General features: G+C 41.8%; 1 protein-coding gene across 17 annotated transcripts in view; it reads left to right on the top strand.

Moving 5' to 3' along the window:
* RAD54L2 (RAD54 like 2) overlaps positions 1–22,164 on the top strand; it is a 115,275-nt gene that overhangs the window by 32,329 nt on the left and 60,782 nt on the right. Inside the window, exon 1 of one of the 17 annotated variants that reach the window (XM_081525248.1) lies at positions 6,179–6,388. The exons of 15 other annotated variants lie outside the window; for them this stretch is intronic. The gene's annotated coding sequence lies outside the window, so the exon portion shown is untranslated. Of the gene's footprint in view, positions 1–6,178; positions 6,389–22,164 lie in introns of those variants that run through there. One more of the 17 variants, XM_081525234.1, reaches the window with a different exon arrangement.

Raw genomic sequence — 22,164 nt, 5'->3', positions numbered from 1 at the left:
AGTGTGCATGCTGGCTTGCCATGGTCCACAATTTCCGTGCTGCCCTGCCCAGATCTGAGAACGCGCCTGAATCTTTGCACTCTGCCTGCTCTGCCAGTTGCCAGCCCTGAATTCTCTCCCCGGGCTTCTTTGGCGGCCCCGCGGCTGCCCAGTGTTTCTGGGCTGCTGTGCTTGTCAGCAGCTCCCACTGCCTCACTGACCTGCTGTCTCTGCCCCTGCAGGTGCTGTCCTGCTGCATTCGCAGGTCCCAGTTCCCACAGCAGCGGCCTGCACGGGTCCCAAGGCTCCTTGTTCCCTCAGGCCCTAGACCTGCTCTCTGTCTCCCTCCTTGACCTGTGACCTCACCTTAGGGCTCACTGATTTTTTTTTCTCCCTTTCCTTTCAAGCCCTTAACTTTTTTCCTGATTATGCAGGTAATATATGGGTACAGTTAAAATATAGGTATTTTTAAATAAGGAAAGGAACCCATAGTCCCATATCTCAGTGTTAATTACTCTCATGAATTTGATTTATATTTATCCACACTTTTTTCCATTGTGTATATGCTGGTATTTCCGGGAAGATCCCCTGGAGAAGGAAATGCAACCCATCCCAGTATTCTTGCCTGGAGAATCCCATGGACAGAGGAGCCTGGCAGACTACAGTCCATGGGATTGCAAGAGTCGGACATGACTTAGCCACTAAACCATCACCACCATATGCTGATATGGATGTATTTGTGCTTCTGTATATGTGTGAGATAAAATAATTCCTTTTTTACAGAAATGGAATCACAGTATACCTACTTTTTTTATAATTTGCTTATTCATTTAATGCATTTTTTTCTTGTGCATTTTCCTATGTGTCCGACACATAATCTCTTGTATCCTTTAACAGTTTATAGTATTGTATATTTGTATCAGTTTTCCTGGTCCCCTGGTGATAGTCATTTGTCTCTTACTCTTTGAAGTAGCAAGCATCCTTGAAATACATCTTCCTCTACCTCTTTGTGTGTACTGTATGCATCTTTCTGTGCTCCGTGTACTTCCTGGGATAAATTCCTGCAGCTGGAAAAATTCCTAACAAGTCAAAACTTATGATTGTTTATAATTTTACTAGATATTATCACGTAACTTTTGAAAGATTATATCAGTTCATATTTCTCCTGTAACCGGGAGCATTATAAGTAATTTTGATCTTTGACAGTTGAAGCCTTGATAACTCACTTTTATTTATATTTCCTTATTGAAGGGGGATGAGCATCTTTTCGTGTTTTTGTTGCATATATAGATTGATTGGTTAATTAATTAATTGCTCACTTGTCTTCTCTCTAGTGTCTTCCTCTCTTCCCTCCTTCCCCTCTTTGTTTTCACCTACATACAAGGTAGAACCAGAGTAGTTTGGCCTTTCATGCTATCCTAGCCCTCTCCTTCTTACGCCTGGTCATTCTAAGATGCAGTTTTATAGCCATTTCCTCACTTCTTACTTTATCTATACCTCTTAAGCCTTTGCGATCTGGCTTCTGGTTCTGTTTTTCTCCTGAGTACCATCTCTGAGTGAATTCCTTGTTGCCCAGAGAAAGATTTTTTTTCTTGATATTTGTTGTTCTTCGTTTTGACTGATTACCCTTTGCAGGGAGGGAAGCTGTGTGTAAGTGAACTTTTTATTATGGAAAATTTCAAACATACACAGCAGCAGGGAGTCTAGTATAACGAATCCCGTGTAGCCATCACTCATTTTCAGTCATGATTAATATTTCCCCAATTTTTTCTTTTAATTGTTCTTCCCACTTTTTTTTTTCTGTTGTTGGCATATTTCAAAGCTAATCTCAGACTTTGTCATGACATGAGTGCATGTCTCTGCTGAGAACATTTTATTTCTTAAACATCATCACCTTGTCATTTTCTTTTTTAAAAAAAAGTTTATTTCTTATTTTTCATTTCAGCTGTGCTGGGTCTTCATTATTGCATGTGGACTTTCTCTAGCTGTGGCAAGGTGAGGGCTACTCTTCTCTGCAGGGCACAGACTTATCGTGGCGGCTTCTGTTTTTGTGGATCCCAGGCTCTAGGTGCCTGGGCTTCAGTAGTTGTAGCTCCCAGGCTCTAGAGCACAGGCTCAGTAGTTGTGGTGCACGGGCTTAGTTGCTCCGAAACATGTGGGAACTTCCGAGACCAGGAAATGAACCTGTGTCTCTGCGTTGGCAGGCAGATTCTTAGCCACTGGACCACCAGGGAAGTCCACCTTGCCATTTTCTGTCCTTAATAATGAGGACTTGATAGTTAATCTTGGTTCTGATACTGGCTATTTAACTTGGACAATTTGTTTTTTTAAGTTTTTATTGGAGTATAGTTGCTTTACAATATTGTGTTAGTTTCTGCTGTACAGCAAAATGAATCAGCCATCTATAAACTTGTGTCTCCTCTTTTTGAATTTCCTTCCCGTTTAGGTCACCAAAGAGCACTGAATAGAGTTCCCTGTGCAATGCAGTAGGCTCTCATCAGTTAGCTCTTTTGTATATAGTAGTGTATATGTCTCTATCGCAGTCTCCCAGCTCATCCCATCACCCCCTCCCTGCTTGTAGCCATATTTGCGTTCTCTACATTTGTGTCTCTGTTTCTGCTTTGGAAATAAGTTTCATATGTATCACTTTTCTAGGCTGCACATATAATCAATATTATGTGATATTTTTCTCTCTCTGATTATTTCAATTCTGTATGACAGTCTCTAGGTCCATCCGCCCACGTCTCTGCAGATGGCACAGTTTTGTTCCTTTTTATGGCTGAGTAATAATCCTGTGTGTGTATATATGTGTATACCACATATTTATCCATTCGTCTGCTGAGGGACACTTAGGTTGCTTCTGTGGCCGGGCTACTGTAAATAGTACTGTGGGGAACATTGGGGTGCTTGTATGTTTTTTGAATTATAGTTTTCTCTGGATATATGCCCAGTAGTGGGATTGCTGGGTCATATGGTAGCTCTATTTTCAGCTTTTTAAGGAACCTCTATACTGTTCTCCACAGTGGCTGAATCAGTTTACCTTCCTACCAACAGTGCAGAAGGGTTCTCTTCTCTCCACCTCCTCTCCACCATTTATTGTTTGTAGATTTTTTGATGATGGCCATTTTGATTGGTGTGAGCTGATACCTCATTGTAGTTTCGATTTGCATTTCTCTAATAATTAGTGACATTGAGTGTGTTTCCTTGTGTTTATTGGCCATCTGTATGTCTTTGGAGAAATGTCTGTTTAGGTCTTCTGCCCATTTTTTGATTGGGTTGTTTGTTTTTTTGAAATTAAGCTGTATGAGCTTTTTATGTATTTTGGAGATGAATCCCTTGTCAGTTGCTTCATTTGCAAATGTTTTCTGCCATTCTCAGGGCTGTCTTTTTGTCTTGTTTATGTTTTCTTTGCTGTGCTAAAGCTTTTAAGTTTAATTAGGTCCCATTTGTTTATGTTTGTTTTTATTTTCATTGTAACCCAGGTTTGTTGTTTTTCCTCTTCTATTCCCTCTGTGGTCTGACCCTTGGAAATCTAGCTCTTTCACTCCCACTTCAGGCTGTCCAGGTGACTCAATTCTGTAACCCTGGTTTCTTTACCAAGCAACAAACCCACATTTCATCCTGGCTTTCAGACGTGTCTTTCTGGTCCTGTGGGTGAGTGTAAAGGGCCCTGAGCTGAGTCTGCCCACCAGATCTGCACTCAGTGTTGCCACTTGCTCTACTGCTCAGGCAGTTGAGTCACCTCTCTTGGTCTTGGTGTCCTCAGTCAGATGGATGGCAGGGCTGGATTAGAGTCTGAAGTCCTGTGCAGCTTTATCATCAGCTGTGAGAAGGTGCTTTCAGAAATGTCTTGCTCAGCATATGTGGGACCACATGCATCATTGTGCTCCCCAAACAAGTTTCTGGCTTTTCCTGCCTGGCCTCTCTCAGGAAGTCCAGGCTTTATCCTATGGCTTTTCCCTTGCATTTGTCCTCAACATGGGGCCAGTTATCTTGTGGCTCGTTCTTCAGTTAATCCTGACTTCTGGCTCTTCTGGAACATACCTTTAGCCCTTTTCAGCTTTGTATATGTATTCACATTGTTTCCTTTGCCTGTCCTATTCATGTTGTTTCCTCTGAGCCTGTGTGGTGGCCAGTTAAATTTCTGACCATCTTTCCAGACTAAGTTCAGGTGACAGCTTCATCCTCATTGGAAGTGAGTTCTCCCTCTTTCAACTCCCATGACTGACAGGGCATCAGTGACATTTCACAGTATGCTTGGTACTTCAGGTATTTGTGTGTATAAGTTTTTCTTGCTTTCTTGTGTAATCTCCTTGAGTATAGGTACCACATTTACACACTGTGTAATTTTGCATCCTACAGTGTCTTAACACAATTCTTTGTACTAATAGTTTTGCAATTAATTCCAATCTTGAGATTCAAAGAATCCTCTGTTTTCCTTTCCTGTCTCAGAGTTGGAAAGATTCTCTAACTTTTGGGTAATACAATTTAGCTTCTCCAAAGTGCAGCTGGTCAGACTACATTGTTGTTGTTGTTTAGTAGCTAAATTGTGTCTGGCTCTTTGCGACCCTGTGGCCACTGGGCTTCTCTGTCCATGGGATTTCCCACGTGGGAGTGCATTGCCATTGCCTTCTCCAGGGGATCTTCCTGACCCAAGGATCAAACCCACATCCCCTGCCTTGGCAGATGGGTTCTTTACCACTGGAGCCACTGGGGAAGCCCTCGTACTGCATACTGTCATGGAGTAGCCAAAGGTAATCATCAGCATTGATTGGAAGCTAGTGTACCATATGCTAGGCAGTGTGCTCGTTACTGTATTTTTTCACTTAAAAAAATTTTATACATGTACTGTTATTATTCTCATTTTATAAATAAAGACACCTAGATCTAGAGAAATTAAGTAGCTTCCTTACTATCCCTTAGATAGAAAGTGGCAGTGCTGGGACTCTGACCCAAAAGCCATCTCAACCCAGAGATGACATGTTTTCTGCACTGGTGTGCTCTTCTTTTGTCTGAGGCATGTTTACTGCCAGTTGGCCCTTATATGTTTATTTTCTAGCACTTATCAAATATCTTGCATGGATTTTTTTTTTCTTTTCTCCCCAGCCACCCACACCAGCTATCCCTCTGTTATTCTTTCTGATTTTGGTGAAGGGTATGCCAGACTTCAAGCCTCAGAGTCACACGTAATTTTTCCCTTTCTTTGCTGTTAGTTGTCCCTAGTAATGCCTTATCCCTGTTTCATCCTTTCTGATTTCTTTCCTCTTCACCCAGACCCTCCAGGTCCAGTCCTGGATTATAATGGCTGGCTTTCCTTCCTTCCTTCTCTCATTTTTATATAGTCCTTCTGAAAGGGTTGCCTGTCACCCATCTCTCTCCAGGTAAAAATCTGTTTTTCCTGTAGTGGGGGGTTCCTAAAAGCCAGTTTTCAAGCAGTGTCACATCAACTGTGGGGCCTGTTTTCAAGCATATAAAGTCCTCACTATAATACTATGAAGCCAGTACTGTTGTTTCTGGTCTACAGATGAGAAGATAGAGGCTCAGTGAGACTGTCACTCTCACAAGATCACTGCTGTTGGTGGTCTGTGTATTTTTAACAAACTCCCCAGATTCTGTTGCCCTTGTGGTTTTAGAAAACACCAGGCAGCCTTCAGCCTGTTTCAGAACGCTTCCCCTACTCCTTGTGTTTGTCTGTGGTTCCCCCTCCATCTAATGGATCTGACATTTCTGTAGATTTTAATCTTGACCATGCCCACCTTGCTGATGGCTTTCCTGATAGCATCCTCCTGAGCTGGTTCTCTCCCTGTCCCTCTGACTCACCGTGCGGACTCCTTTTCAACATCCCCTTGTGGTGTGACCTCTCCTTGCCCCACTTCATACACTCCCTGAGTATCGTCCATATTTGAGGCCTCAGCTACCTGAATGTGACAGGAACACCCAAATCTGTATCTCTGACCCCAGCCCATTTTCCAGCTTTTTTCTGACATTTCACCATTAACACTGTTAGCTGCTCCATCAGTTGAGCTGGAACCCTGGATCAAGGACCAGAGCTTGGAGTTGGAAGTCTAGGTTGGAACTGCACTCTCCCACTCTCTCGATAGTATCACTGACTCAATGGACATGAATTTGAGCAAACTCCTGGAGATAGTGGCTGACAGAAGAACCTGTCATGCTGCAGTCCATGAAGTCACAAAGAGCCGACATGACTTAGCGACTCAACAACAACAACAACTCTCTAGCTGGGTATATCTGGGCGGGTCACTTAACCTCTCTAAAACTTAGATTCCTTACCTGGAAAGCGGGAATAACATTGCTTTCTTCATGGTATTACCGTGAAGATTCAGTGAGAGAATGTAGAAAAAAACAGTCATTTGATCGCAATCTGTGGAGTCCTTCCCATGTATATCAGGTACTGTGATGAATGCTAGGAGATGGTGGTGAGCAAGGCCGCCCTCACGGGGCTCCACTTGGCTACTGTAGTCTTCCTGGTTTTGCCTCCTAAGTCTCTAATATTCCCTTTTTGCTTCTTTCACTTTGCCACTATGTTTGTTCATGGTCTCATCACCTTTTGTCCAGAATGTTACAACTGCTTCCTGCGTAATCTCTTTGCCTCCACATAGCTACCAGTGTTCTTTTTAAACTGGGAATGCAGATGACACTTCCCTGCTTGAGATCCTTTAGTGGGGCTCCCACTGGGGGCACACGGACTGTAGGGAGGATTGCACGGAGATAGGTACTGAGTCCACTTCTGAGCTCAGCAGAGAAGGGCTCAATGGCATAATAGTTATGTCTGCCAGAGGTGCAGACAGCAAAGTGGTGCCAAGTGCCACATATTTGCCAACCCTTATATAGGACAAAGTTCAGACTCTAAACAAGGTCCTCAGCACACTGCTGGATCAAGATCCGGCCTACTTCTCATCCCTTGCAATTTCCTCATGAACTCCCCACCTGCTAGTCCTGCAGAACTGTACACCGGCATATATCATTCCCTCTCTCTGAATGACTTCATCAGTCTCTTCTTAAGGAAAGCTCTTTTTGTCCTTTGATATTCAGATCTGTTGCCTCCTCTGGGAAGTCTTCACCACCCTTTCTCAGCAAAACCATTTCCTTCTCTGCCTGTAGGGCCTTTTCCTCCCGCCTTGCCTCCTTCCTTCCTCCCTCCTCCCTCCCTTCCTCCTTCCTCCCTTACTCTTTCCCCCCTTGCTCCCTCCTTTCCTTCCTTCTTCCTTAATATAATTCACATACTATACATTTCCACCATTTTTAAGTGTTTAATTTAGTGATTTTTGTTATATCACAAGATCATGCACCTATCAGTTCAGTTCAGTTCACTCACTCAGTCGTGTCCGACTCTTTGCGATCCCATGAATCGCAGCACACCAGGCCTCCCTATCACTACTATATAATTCCAGAACATTTATTTTCTACAAAAAGAAACTTGTACTCATTAAGCAGTCACTCCCTCTTTTCCCTTCTCCCTATCCCCTGGTAACAGCTAATCTATTTCTGTTTCCAATGGTTTTGCCTATTCTAGGCATTTCAGATACACGGGCTCATACAATATGTGGCCTTCTGTGACTGGCTTGTTCCACTTAGCACAATGTTTTCAAAGTTTGCCCATGCTGTAGCACGTGTTAGTACTTCATTCCCTTTTATTGCTTGATAATATTCCACTCTATGAATGTGCTATATACATTTTCTCTATCTAGTCATCAGTTGTTGGAAGAACTTTGGTCATACATTGTACTTTGGCTTCCCTAGTGGCTCAGACAGTAAAGAATCCACTTGCAATGCAGAAGACATGGGTTCGATCCCTGGGTCAGGAAGATCCCCTGGAGAAAGCAACAGCAACCCACTCCAGTATTCTTGGCTGGAGAATCCCATGGACAGAGGAGCCTGGTGGGCTACAGTCCATGGGGTTGCAAAGAGTCAGACACAACTGACTAACACTTTCACTTTCTGTCATGCTCATGGTGTGTGTTTACATGTCTGTGTCAGTTGACTGGATGATTCCTGGAGGGCTCCAGTCATCACTCTATGACCAGGTTCTCTCATCTCTTTATCTTCAGTACCTACCAGTACTGGCCAATAGTAGATGCTTAATCAGTATTTATTGATGAGTCATTTTATCTCCTTTTCCGGAAAACTTAGAAACATTTTCTGCCTTTTCAGTACTTCTCAGATCCAAGTCATGATTCCTGTGTGGAATGTCTTCTCCCCTCCTCAGCCTTGCTTCTGGGGTTGTCTCCAGGTCTGCTTCCTCCAGGAAGCCTTCCAACATCATCTAAACCTCAATCTCTATTGCTTTCTTCTCTAAACTCTGGTGTATTTGGGATCTCTGTCGTTCATTAGGCACTTAAAAATGTAGTCTTACCTGTCCTACCTTAAGTAGATTGACACTAAGCCCAACAAGACTTAAGATTCCCTTTTTGCACTCCCAGTACAGAGGTGCTCTAATTGTGTAATGGAATTATATCTAACATTTTACCTTGCTTAAATTCAATCATACACTTTACAAAAGGAAGATAAAGAGAACGTAACAAATAATAGTTTAAATAATGGGATAATTTATACTCACCATTTTACTCAGTAAGGGAGTACCCAAAGGCAGTGGATGCAGTCAGTGTTGTTACAGTTAGAATGATTGACAAAACCTATCAGTTCAGTTCAGTTGCTCAGTCATGTCCAACTCTTTGTGACCCCATGAATTGCAGCACACCAGGCCTCTCTGTCCATCACCAACTCCCGGAGTTTACCCAAACCCATGTCCATCGAGTCAGTGATGCCATCCAACCATCTCATCCTCTGTCGTCCCCTTCTTCTCCTGCCCCCAATCCTTCCCAGCATTAGGGTCTTTTCCAATGAGTCAACTCTTCGCATGAGGTGGCCAAAGTATTGGAGTTTCAGCTTCAACATCAGTTCTTCCAATGAGCACCCAAGACTGATCTCCTTTAGGATGGAGTGATTGTATCTCCTTGCAGTCCAAGGGACTCTCAAGAGTCTTCTCCAACACCACAGTTCAAAAGCATCAATTCTGCGGCACTCAGCTTTCTTCACCGTCCAACTTTCACATCCATACATGACCACTGGAAAAACCATAGCCTTGACTAGATGGACCTTTGTTGGCAAAGTAATGTCTCTGCTTTTAAATATGCTATCAAGGTTGGCCATAACCTTCCTTCCAAGGAGTAAGCGTCTTTTAATTTCATGGCTGCAATCACCATCAGCAGTGATTCTGGAGCCCAAAAAAATAAAGTCTGACACTGTTTCCACTGTTTCCCCATCTATTTCCCATGAAGTGATGGGACCAGAAGCCATGATCTTAGTTTTCTGAACGTTGAGCTTTAAGCCAACTTTTTCACTCTCCTCTTTCACTTTCATCAAGAGGCTCTTTAGTTCTTCTTCACTTTCTGCCATAAGGATGGTGTCATCCGCATATCTGAGGTTGTTGATATTTCTCCCAGCAATCTTGATTCCAGCTTGTGTTTCTTCCAGCCCAGCATTTCTCATGATGTACTCTGCATATAAGTTAAATAAGCAGGGTGACAATATACAGCCTTGACGTACTCCTTTTCCTATTTGGAACCAGTCTGTTGTTCCATGTCCAGTTCTAACGGTTGCTTCCTGACCTGCATACAGGTTTCTCAAGAGACAGGTCAGATGGTCTGGTATTCCCATCTCTTTCAGAATTTTCCACAGTTGATTGTGATCCACACAGTCAAAGGCTTTGGCATAGTCAATAAAGCAGAAATAGATGTTTTTCTGGAACTCTCCTGCTTTTTCGATGATCCAGCGGATATTGGCAATTTGATCTCTGGTTCCTCTGCCTTTTCTAAAACCAGCTTGAACATCTGGAAGTTCTCGGTTCACGTATTGCTGAAGCCTGGCTTGGAGAATTTTGAGCATTGCTTTACTAGCGTGTGAGATGACAAAACCTATAAATGTAAAGAATTCTTGATCACTGTTTAGGTGGTGTGATGCTGAGTTGTAAGTATTCAGTAGTAGGGCAGCAGGGAGAAATTGAGGGCCAGTGAAGAATTGCTGAAGTGGTTCAGGCAGCAAAATACATGAAGGGTTAATTTCTGAATATTATACTCTTTTGGAAATATTTTTGGTGTATACATCTATAGAAGTGGACTTCCCAGGTGGCTCATATGGTAAAGAATCTGCCTGCAGTGGAGGAGACCCGGGTTCGATCCCTGGGTGAGGAAGATCCCCTAGTGAAGGGAATGGCTACCCTCTTCAGTATTCTTGCCTGGAGAATTCCATGGACAGAGGAGCCTGGTGAGCTACAGTCCGTGGGGTCGCAGAGAGTCACGGCTAAGCAACTAACACTTTCACTTTATGGGAATACATACAGAAAACTATTCATACAGTATTTTTGTGGACAATTGAAAAGGCCTTTCAAGGATGATTCTAACTATGGATGATCTCTTTCACATGCTGCTTTAGGCCCTCACGTGAACACTAGGTAAGATGGGATCTCTGTAGTTAGATAGCTGGTGAACTGTGGTTGGCACTGTGAGGGCTTGCCCTGTTGGTCACTGGATGTGGCTACCGATAGGAGCTGTCACAGCCTGAAAATATGATGCTGCTCAGGATGAGGGTGAGGCCAAAAAGGAATTGTTTACTGATGACTTTGTAGAGAGAGAATACATGTATAAAGATACTGGTCTTACAGTTATAAAGTCATATATCTATTTATTGTAAAACAAAAGAATAAAGAAGAAAATGATACCTTTTTTGGTAAAACTATCACCCAGAGATAAAAAAAAGTTTAATAACCTTTTGGTGCTTTTCCTTCTTGTCTTTTTTTTTTTTTTCTATGCATATATATACTTGCAAATGTGTAATTCTGTTTTTAAAACTGGTATCTAAACATTTATTAAGTTTTTTTTCCACTTTTTATACAACATTATATTGTTAAGATGATCTTGAAAATCTACCTCTGAAATTTGCTCTACTGTATCTATTTTATGTTCTCAAAAAGACTTTTTCTCTGGTAGGTTGGAAGATGTTTGGCAGAGCTATGTATTCTTGTATTGACAGATTTGCTCATTTGTGTCACCAGGACTGTCTTGCCAGCTCCGGTTAGGGCAAGCTAGAATTCGCAGATTCCTCTGTCAGAGACTTGTGACCTGATCTCATCTGTCAGCTGCCCCTGTTAGACTTGCCGTTCTTCTAATGTCTCTGCAGTACATATTTCAGATTGAGTGTTTATAAACAATTTTTTTTTAGATGTTTAGAGGAAGGCTTGTGGTGTTTTTTGTTACTGTTATCAAATTCCATGTCAAGGGCATTTTGGCAAGTTTTTCTCCTTTGAAGATTCATTTCTCTTCATATTCTATAAGTGAAAGTAGCAAGTAATACCCTGTGACATGTACAATCAATACAGTTCTTATAAGAAACCAAATCTGTGAAACACTTGCAGAATCAATAAATTAGCCTGTTGAAGTAGAAACTGCTACTCTTTCGTATTTAATGTGTTTTAATTTTGTTTCCAATGATAGTCTTCCTTCCCCAGTTTGTATCTCTCCAGCTGCCTAACCTCTCATAAGGGATCTTGAATCTTAAATGTGAACAGATTATTTAGTTTGTCCTGCTAACATAAAGTTTATCTTTGGCATAACAGGGAGAAAATCTGTGTTTCAGATAACTTTTTATTTAGTAACTTTGGTGTCTTTCACTTGGTAAGTTTTGCCTCACCTGACTGCTTCAGAACTGGTACATTCTAGAGTCTTACTTGGTTCCCTTCTTGAACTATGGGTTGGCCTTTTGCTGTGGCTTATTCTGGCTGTCTCCATGTCTTTCATTCCCTACTATTGTATCCATTCATTGTTTGTAGATTTGGTTTATCCAGTTTTGTCTAGGAGGAATGCCTGTTTTCTGGGCTTGGGGCCAAGTTTTTTTTTTACTTAACTTTCGGGTAAAACTACAGCATCCCAGCCACTGTTTCCAGAGTTGAGCTCTCTGAAACCAGTTTTATTTGTTTGGAGACCAGATAGCACATTTTATGGTGGAGGATGTTGCACACATTTTGGAAATAAAAATAGACTCTCCCTAAATGGGCCATTGGTTGCCTATATGAGAACCAACACACTGATGTGTATTGTACAGTCTCAGCTACCAAGGCTTCCAGGTGGGCTGGAGCTGAGATAAGGCTGTAGTGTTTTCATGAGAGACACTGTAACAGAAGCTGCACATCTGCATAGGATTTGTTCGTGTGAAGTTATTGAGTCCTTATCATGTTGCTGGGCCGCATACTGCATGAACGCTTCCAGCACCTGAAGTGTGGGTGTCATTACCCCAAATGAGGGAAAAGTAAATAGTTTGCTCCAGTTACCTAGAGTTTCTCTGACGTCTAAGAGTTCCCTCTCCCTGATAGCAGTGCTGATAGTAAAAGCGAGGCTGTGTTACAGCATCTGGTCTCCAGTCTGGGCTGGTGTCCAAGGGGGAGGTGACGGCAGCACCTTAGACCCTGTTGGGGAAACCTGGAAGAGAAGTCTCACGTGTCTTTTACTCTTTCATTGGGGCTTGAAGAACACTACCCTACTAGCCCTTTACCTCCTAATAGTTCTCAAATCTGGTCTTTCCTCTGTTTTTTTTTTTTTTTTAAACTGGCTATTTCCTGTCTCTTCATATTCCATTTCTTCTAGCAAATATTTCTTCCAGACCATGTTTTGAGTGCTTACACTGTGCTAAAAACTGAACTGTGTAACTTCACAGTACACTTTACATTTATATTCATTCCCCACCTTTTTCTTATAATAATCCTTGAAGGTAAGGAGTGCCTCCATTTTACGAGTGTGGAATCTATGGCCCCGAAAGATGACTTGCCTAGGTTCACACTGAAAAATGATTGGGATTTCAATTTGAAACTGCATATTCCTGTGCTTTTTTTTTTTTTAACCTATGCTTTTATATTCTATATTCTATGGTGCAGAGTGATGTTTATAGTACACAGAGCTGGTCATCTTATTTTGGTCTTCTTGTAGGATAATATCCAGTCTCAACTTAGTCAGGGTGTTCAGTGATCTTGATCCTGTTGCTTTTCCAAGTTTAGTTTTTACTCTTCCCCCATACTTCCTGCTTTATGCTCCAGTAATGCAATCTTTTGGATTTGTTTGATTTCACATCTGCTTTTGTCTCTCACTCACTGTTCATAGAATTCCCTGTCTTTGAACTCTTCCCTCCTCCTCTCTATTTATCTCCAGCATCTCCTCCCCTCCCTTGCCCTCCCCTCTCTGCTCTGTGTGTGTCGGTCGCTTCAGCCATGTCCGACTTATGGACTGTAGCCCACCAGGCTCCTCTGTCCGTGGGATTCTTCAGTCAAGAATACTGGAGTGGGTTGCCATGCCTTCCTCCAAGGGATCTTCCTGACCAGGGATTGAATCCTCATTGTTGGCAGGTGGTTCTTTACCAGTAGTGCCACCTGGAAAGCCCTACCTGCCCCGCATTACCTAACTCTGTCCAAATCTTTCGTCAGAACTCACTTTGGGCCTCATTCCTCTTAATGCTTGATTTGTCCTGACCTGTGTTTGGTCCTTATCTTTGGGTCCCCAGTAGATGGAAATTGTTTAATATGTTTTGGTTCAGCTGAGTAGAATTTTGGAAAGTATCACTGTCTAGAAAAAGACGTTCAAAGACCACCAAAGCTTCTTGTTGAGCTATTTTGTCAATTTTAATAACTTAGTTAAGGGTCAGTTTCTGACATGAGGGATGTAGCTTATTAAAAACAGAGCCTAAGGGTTTTCTGAGTTTTGGCATTTGGATGTATTAGAACTATCTTTGTGGAACCGTCTTTTCCCTCCTTTTTTAAATTGGACCTCCATTGCTATTCACTCTTCTTTGTTAGCTAGTACCCTGACTAGGAGGCTGAATCTTTAGATAATGGATTTGGTTTCATATGGTGTATGCACTTTGCAAGTATTGGTTCTCAGTCATTATCACTTCTCTTCTTTCTCTGAAGCTTTATAGAACAGCCTGATTCTAGATTTCAGAGCCTCTTTATGTCAGGGTACAGAGAATGTGCATCTTAGTAAAAGAACTTCTTGGTTTCTAAGTCATGGTTTTTGCATATCCCCACCCCCTGCCCCCTTGCGTTTATCAAAAATCAACAGTCAGCAGTTCGAATGTAGAATACCATAGTTTTTGCTTTATCATTTTGCTGAGAAGACTTTATTGCTCTTAAACTCTTTTCTGTGCATAAGCATTCAGTAGTATCTTTAGTGAATTTTAACTGATGATTAAGTCTGCTGATAAAGAAAGTACTGACTTTCCCTGATTGGAAAAGGCCCAGGTGTGGGAAGATTAGTTACTCGGTAGAATCAGCTTGTCCTCTACAGATGATGATCCCTTTTTCTTCACTGAGGTTCCTCTCACATAATTCTCTAAATATGCTTGTTATTTTCAAGTCTTCCTTAAGAGTCAATTACTTCCTGTTGTTTAGAGATAGCCCAGGGGAGACAACTTTTGGAAAGCAAAATTAAATAATCGATTCACCTACTGATGGGCTTTTCAGGGTTTGTGAGCTGGTTAATAGAATCTTTATCCCAGTGTTAATGTGTTGTATATATACAAGCTTTCTGAAGTGTTTGAAACTGCTGCCAGGACCTGGTAAGAACTCAGGAAATCCACAAATCAGGAGTAGTTTCCCCAAAGCAGTGAAGCAATCTGTCTGTCTGCCTTACATGGGGAACTGACAAAAGCCCACTGTGGGCCACAATTAGCAGAATATGGTAGATTTGGGGTCCTCCTTTCGATGTAACTGAGAGTGTGAGATTTGTTACCTAGGATGCCTAATAAAATCCAGAGTGAGGAGTTAGAAATAGATGAAGTAGAGCCGAAGTGTAAGAGATGCTCTTGGAGTCTGCCCTTTCCTTTAACCCTCTAAAGAAGAGGCAATTTAATTTTATTTGGATTCAGTAAATCTAGATATATATGGCTTCTTGGGTAAACCAGATATAACCTGTTGAAGAAACTAGCCCAGATATGATGTTATAAAGAGGGAAAAAAAGAGTTAAAAGGGAGCAGTCACAGCTTTGTGGGGCATGTAGTGCATGTTATTTGTATGTTTATAATAGGATACTATTAGGAAACATGAGGATCGTGTGTTTGATTCCTTTTTACAAATCCAAATGAAGGAAGCTTTATTTCTTCCCATTTTGTTGATGATAATGGAGAGTGTAGGACATCTGAAGGCAGTGTCCAGAGAAGAGAACAAAGAGGACTTTTCCCTCCTGTCTAGCACAGTCTCAGATGCTTTGGGAAGTCTACATAAGTTGCCAGGATTGAGCTTTATGAACATGTATAAAGGTTGTGCTTCCTCAGGCTCAGGTTCTCTTCTGGTGAGATTCAGACCTTTCGTCTATAGGGTTGCTTAACACCCAGTGCCATGGGCCCCACTTCTTTTGTTTTTGAGGAGCAGAGGCTTTGAGGCAACAGTACTGTCAGTTTTCTGGGCAGCTGACTGGCCTACCCCAGGAATGGTCCCCTTGGCTGTCAGGCTGCGGAGCAGAGGGGAGCCTTTGTCCTTCTGTTACCTCCCTGCATGGATGTTCTCCCTTCATAGTGCAGGTAGATCTTTAGGAATCTGACCCTCTTGGCTCTTGCTTTTGTGAGTAGTCCCTCCTCTGTACTTTTGAATTATGAGCTCATCTTCAATAAGGCTTTATTTTGGTGGTCCTGGTTGAGATATATCCAAGAGATATTATACATTTACTTCTAGGCAATCAATGCAGAAGCATCCCTTGCTTGGGACCACTTTAGTTTTGGTTAATTTCTTGGACCATGTAAGTAAGTAAGTATGTATTTCAACCTCAAACTGGTTTGAGGGCAGACTTCTAGTTACAGACTCCCATTGGATAGTTTTTTTTCTTCCTCCAGCCTAAATTGACACAAGATTTTATGTTGTCTTCTGTGTTGGTGGTTAGATTTTTTTTTCCCTAGACCACTCTTTCATGAGAGTATATATAGAGGTCTCAGTCCCTTCTTTTCAGCTTCTTTGAGCCCAGGGTATTATCTCTGTGTCTCCCTGCTCCCCGCCCCCGCCACCTCTCCCCACAAGATTGGTACCCTCCTCTTCACCTAGGACTCCTGTAATGAGAGATCTCATGAGTTTCTGTGGTTTCAGTTTGCCTTTCATTGTTGGTTCTTGGGGGTTTCTCTTTTTTTGTGGGAATAGTTGTGCATGTAGAATGGATGCTGATTATAATTTTATCCATATTTCTAGATGTTTCGCAGTGAGAAAATTGCAGGGTCTCCTCCACTTGCCAAGGGGCCAAGCAGGACGTCCTTGTCCAACGTGGTAGATGTACTTTGCTCGTTGTGTTGCACTCTTATTGGTTTCCACCAGATGGTTTCTGGAGCTGTTGACCTGAAATCTTCCTCTGGTGCAGTCCTGCGCTTGAGACTCTGGTATATCCAGTAGTCAAGCACTCACTCTCAGTTAATCTTTTCTTTCTCAGATAATTTTATGGGCTTTTGCTGCAAAAGTAGAATCAGCGGGGAAGCTGTAAAATGGCACACTTAGTCTTGGTTTGTGTTCTTTCTGAAATTTGAAATGGAGTGCATTTCACAGTTCTTGATCAAGATAACAGCAGCACTAATGGGATTTAAAACTGTGTAGGTGCTTTCCATCCTTCTGTGTGAGTGGCATCTTTTAGAAGCCAAGTTCAAAATGTATAATTATTTTTAAAATGTCAAGATTTTATTTACTCTAAAGAGTAAATAAAAATAACAGCTTGTATTAATTTAATACTAGTATCAGGTCAAAAATCTAAGTAAAGGCCTGCCTACTTTGTCATATCCACACTGGTGCAGAAATAATGACATGGACTTCACTAAGAGCAGAACTATCTTAAACGGGGACTTTTGAATATGAAGAGGCCCACCTGTCAGAATTGTTTGTTATGGAAGCTAGTGTTTTTGTTTTTAGTTATTGAAGAGATGATGAGGAGAGTATGGAAATGGCTGTGATGTAGGGTGTTGAGTACTTTTCTCTGTTAGCATGGCCAAGTGGCAGCCTCTAACCCTGGGTTTAGAATGCTCTGCAGATGAGCCATTGACTTAGCTGGGCCTTTTGTTCAGCCTCACTGTTACGTAACAGTGAGTTGCACTCCTTTTCCTTGTGTTTTGTGGTGAGCAGGAGAGAGGGTTGGCTCCCTGTCCTGTCGTTTTTCTATTAATCAGTCCCCTTCTCTTTCGGGGGCATTTTCATTTTGGCTGCAGCTTGGGGGCAATGTCCACTTGAGAATAGGTCACAAGAATATTTAATGACTGCTTGTTGACTGAGTGACCCGAAGACTGGAACTTTATTCACCCTCTTTCCCAGATGCGGGCCTGGAAACCCTGTCCTTGAGATTTGGCAGTTGGCTCTAGGTGTTCCACTTTTATTTTTGTCTCTCAGTCACCTGGATTGTTCTTGGATGCTGGTGGCCAGCATTCTTCACTCTCAGTCGCCTAGATTGTTCTTGGATGGTGGTGGCCAACTATTGTAAGTTGGCAGTTGGCATAGTGAGTGCTGATGAGGCGGAAGTTTGAGATTTAATTCCAGGGTACAGCCTCACCCTGGTTAGAGAGAAACCATGCTGCCCAGACTGTACTGTTAACTGGACGAGGGTAATGAGTGTTCTTGGGTACTCGATATGTTTCACTTCAGTTCAGTCACTCACTCTTTGCAACCCCATGAACCGCAACACGCCAGGCCTCTCTGTCCATTACCAACTCCCAGAGTCCACCCAAACTCATGTCCATTGAGTTGGTGATGCCATCCAACCATCTCATCCTCTGTCGTCCCCCTCTCCTCCCACCCCCAATCCTTCCCAGCATCAGGGTCTTTTCCAATCAGTCAGCTCTTCACATCAGGTGGCCAAAGTATTGGAGTTTCAGCTTCAACATCAGTCCTTCCAATGAACACCCAGGACTGATCTCCTTTAGGATGGACTGGTTGGATCTCCTTGCAGTCCAAGGGACTCTCAAGAGTCTTCTCCAACACCACAGTTCAAAAGTATCAGTTCTTTGGCACTCAGTTTTCTGTATAGTCCAACTCTCACATCCATACATGACCACTGGAAAAACCATCGCCTTGACTAGACAGACCTTTGTTGGCAAAGTAATGTCTCTGCTTTTTAATATGCTGTGTAGGTTGGTCACAACTTTCCTTCCAAGGAGTAAGCGTCTTTTAATTTTCATGGCTGCAGTCACCATCTGCAGTGATTTTGGAGCCCCCAAAAATAAAGTTTAGGACAGATGTTTAACCTAATTAGGGGAGAAAAATGTATCATAAATTTCCTGATGGGACAATAATGTCATTTTTCATTTTTGTATTAGGGATGTAATTTTAAATTATGATTAGGTTTGATTAGGTATTTGTTATTTATTCAAATGCTACAGACATCTTGATGTCAAGAGATGACATTTGTGTTGTTTCTGTTTTGGACTCTTATGGCTTCTTGCTCTACATCTAAATTTTCCTTTTCAAGGCATGTATTTATATCACCCCACAGTGCCTGGCACAGTGTCTTTATCATAGGAGATGCCTAAGCTTTGGCCTGAATGAATTGCTAGCCCTTCTGCTTTTCCCTTCAACCATTCTTTCTCCAAATAACTATCGGTCGCTTTTTCCTTTAAAATATTTCCTTAAGCTTTTATTTCATTTCAGCCTTTGCCCTTCAGCCCCACTATCATGACAGTATCTCCTCGGCATAATGTCACTGTGAATTATTTTGTTCTCTTCATTATATCACCTCTCATTTGGTAGATTGAAGTTTGGTCTTGTCTCCATGGAATAGCACTCACACAGGTCATCTTCCAGTCTCTGACACATGGCCCTTCTTCCCAATGGTTAGTTTCCATTGTTTTCTGCTTACAGAAGTGAGATTTTCCTGTGGGTTCTCTTCTTATTTGCAAAATCTATAGCCTGAGTTTGTCCAGACTCCATGTGCTTTTCCCCAGAGACATTATAGGAGTATTAATTTGAAAGAAGAAGCCTTTTTTCCTACTTTATTGTATTGGCTTTAGGTCAGATGCACACTTTCATTCCCACTTACCTTTGCTAATATTTGGATGTCACTGGTTTCTTCAGTATATATGTCCAGTATTAGACTAGAGAAGAGACTTACAGTGCAAATTTATTTAGGTTAACTCTGATTCAGTGGTGTGAATCTTAACCTACATATTTTTACAGTGTTGTAGAGAGAGAGACGGTGTGGGTGTGTGTGTGTCTATGTGTCTGTGTGTGTAAGAGCCTAAGAACTGGGCACATAATCTTGGCCATAAAGTACCAGTGAAACACATAATCCAGATTGATTACATAAGTCTCCTTAGAATATAGTTCTGAACTGGGCCACCTCTTCACACAGAGGGAGGGCAAGCTAGCGCATCCAATTTCTACCTGCCTGCAAGGTGCTGTTTGTTTATGCCATTTTTCAGGCCTAGAGCCTTCCAGGGGGAACCCAAGTGAGATTTGCCTCAGAGATGGTTCCAATTGTTGGCTGGGCTCAGGGGAAGAGGGAGGGATGCCTGCCCCACAGCGAGAGGACATACTGTCTGTTCATGAAGATCCTAGGAGGCTAATTAGCCTTTTTAACCCTAAATTATTGTGTCTTAAAGGAAAGGAAGTTTGTTACTAATTTTCTAAGGAGAATAGTTAGCTAGGTAATCTTGTCAAATCTGTACTTTGAAATAAGACATTTTTGTATTTATTAAGTGTTTAAATCTGAAGAACCAGGAATAGATGATTTTATTCTCTTCCTTGTTAACTGTCTTTTAGAAGGTTATTTGTTTACTTTTACCCCTAAATGCTTGATTGTATATTTCCTAAGGACATTTTCTTCTATAACCACAGAACAGTCCTCAAAGTCAGGAAATAAAATACCGATACACTACTGTTATCTAATCTATAGTCCATATTCAGATGCATCAACTATTGTTCTCAGTACTGGCTCTTATAGCTATTTTCTTCCCCAGGACCTAATCCAGGATCATCCCACATTGCATTTAGTCTCCTTTAATCTGAAACAGTCCTTAGAGAATTATTTTACATATATGGTGAGATGTACACAGTTAGTCCTAGGATGCTCTCAGTTCTCAAATTCTGATCCTGACTTCCCCATGCACTCTAGAGAAAGGTGGTGCCACCTTCAGAGTAAAGGGATCGTGTTTGAGTGGAACTCATTAGTGTAATTCAATTCTTCCACATTTTCATAGCTGCTAATAGGTTTGATTGTCTAAGTAGGTATGTTGGCCAAGGGAGGGAGACGTATCTAATAGACAGGTGATGGTTAGACTCTGTATGTATTTTTGTTTATTTTTCTGTGTGCTTAGTCACTGAGTCATGTCCAACTTTTTGCGACCCCATGGACTGTAGCCCACCAGCCTCCTCTATCCATGGGGATTCTCCCAGCAAGAATACTGGAGTGGATTGCCCCTCCTCCCAGGGGATGTTCCCAACCTAGGGATCGAACCCAGTTCTCCCATATTGCAGGTGGATTCTTCACTGTCTAAGCTACCAGGGAAGCCATTATTTTTCTGTGTGTATTTTAAATTGCTTAGGTCACTAAATGATCCTCCTTGGTTCCAGTCGTTTTTTCCTGATTCTCAGAATCAGTTTTTATTATTCAGTGAAAATGTGGAAAATGGTGTTGATAACAGATTTGGTTTTATCTATGATTCTTTTTTTTCCTTTGTTCTGTGAGGGGTGAACACACTGTGGATTCCCATTTACAAATTCATGTATCATGTAATTATTAATCTAAATCAACTGGGAAAGTGACAGTTAGTTGTTTAAAGGTACAGGTTACCTGTTGCATTGCAGTAAATGCCACACTTTATTTTTGCATGTAGGAAGTCAAGAAATAATGCATTTTTAAATTTTCTGTTCCTCTTTGCAGATATAAGTTCTTGTGATTTGTCACTTACAAGTCTTTGTGACCCTGAGATGTTTCCCAGCACCAATAACCAATTCTCTGGATGCCAACTTGGTGTTCAGCAGTTCAGTTTTCATGCTGACTACTCAGAGTTAGTGCAGACTCTACAGGTTGAGGACACAGTCCCACAAAACTACCCCTGCTTCACATGCCAGTCACAAGTCCTTGACTGACTGACTGTAAATCAGAGGTTCCTATGAGCCCCTCTTTAGGTTCAAAAATTTCCAAGAATGATTCATAGAACTCAAGAATATATGTATGTTTACTGGCTTATTGTAAGGATACAACTCAAGAACAGCCAAATGGAAGTAAAGCTTAGGGCAAGGTATGGGGGGGAGGTGTTGCCTTGCTTCAGTGCCCTTTCTAGGTGTCACCCTTCCAGCACCTCGATGTGTTCACTGACCCAGAAGCCCTCGGGATCTCAGTGTTCAGGGGGTTTTATAGAATTTCATCTCCAGCTCCCTGCCCCATCTTGGAGCTTGGGGGGTAAGGCTGAAAGTTCCTTTTGGTCATTTGGTCCTACTGCTGGCCAGTCCCATCCTGAGGCTTTCTAGGGATCCCACTCTAGAAATTCACTAACCTAAATTCAGGTCTGGTCAAAAGGGGCTCAGTATGAATAACAAAAGACACTCTGGTCACTCAGAAAATTCCAAAGGTTTTGGGAGCTCTGTGCCAGGAACCAGGGGCAAAGACCAAATGTATTTTTGTATTGTTGCATAGGCACCGTAAGGCGTCTACCCCTGACTAGCATTACCATTCATTTTAGAACTGTGAGAAGTGGAACCAGGAGAGTTTACCTATGTCATTACGGAGCTAAGTGCGCAGAGTGCCCATGTCACTGACAAAGCCAAAGTGGAAAAACTTGAGTAGCTATAGAAATACAGTTTGTGAGTACATACCGCAAAATAATAGTCATGCATTAGAAATTTTACTTATAGTAGATACCAATTTAGGAAAAACCACAGTATACAGCCTGTATAGGAGGTAGGTATAACTTTTTTAAAATAAATGATTATTGAAAATCTTAAGTGATCAGCATCAATTCAAAAATTAGTGGCTATTTATATTATAGAAGGATTCAGGTGAGGGTCCCTGCTGTAGTCTTGTTTGTAAAAGCTCTGATTTGTTGAAATGCTACTTGGATAGAGTTTTTCAGGATTGTGTCTGACGGGTAGATCGACTAGATACAGAAATGTCTTTACCAGAATTTATGCTGAATGTTTGCAGGCCTGTAAATGGTGAATGAACCATCCCTCAC

This window comes from Giraffa tippelskirchi, chromosome 9 (assembly GCF_054371585.1).
Source record: "Giraffa tippelskirchi isolate mGirTip1 chromosome 9, T2T-mGirTip1v1.2.pri, whole genome shotgun sequence".
Lineage (NCBI taxonomy): Eukaryota > Metazoa > Chordata > Mammalia > Artiodactyla > Giraffidae > Giraffa > Giraffa tippelskirchi.
The sequence above is the reverse complement of the archived record's forward strand: the minus strand, read 5'-3'. Positions and strand labels throughout refer to the sequence as shown.